Below are 506 nucleotides of genomic sequence, written 5' to 3'. Positions count from 1 at the left end.
ACGTTTATCAACAATAATTGTGTGTGGAAAAAAAAAAATCGAAAGCCTCAACATGTGTATGTTAGCTAGTCCTAGGCTAACACGCCAACACCCTCTTTGTCTTTATCTCTTCGGATCAATGAAAATGAGCAGAATGCTCTCTGTCCTACCTGGTACGTCCTTCCCTGCAGTTCCTGAGGAAAGGAGACTGTGGACTCTGGTCCCTGTTGCCTCCAGGGTCAGACACAGAGGCAACTTTAGGAGGCACTCTGCTGGGGGAAGATCCCACGCTGTGGGAGCGGGAGGGTTGGGAGGATACCAACCGCTGGGGGGAGTGAGGAGGATGGAACGGCCAGGGAAGAGTCCTCTGCTCCTGATGCACTGCTGCAACAATAATAACAACAAAAAAAAGTAAAGCAGGCGTGATGATGCTGCTACATGCTAAACATTAGCATACAATGTTATGCAATAAACACAATAACACGTATAAATATGCATGAAAAACTGCCACAGTGGAGGCAGAGGGA

The sequence above is a fragment of the Cynoglossus semilaevis genome, chromosome 18 (assembly GCF_000523025.1).
Source record: "Cynoglossus semilaevis isolate Cse_v1.0 chromosome 18, Cse_v1.0, whole genome shotgun sequence".
Classification (NCBI taxonomy): Eukaryota; Metazoa; Chordata; class Actinopteri; order Pleuronectiformes; family Cynoglossidae; genus Cynoglossus; species Cynoglossus semilaevis.
The sequence above is the reverse complement of the archived record's forward strand: the minus strand, read 5'-3'. Positions refer to the sequence as shown.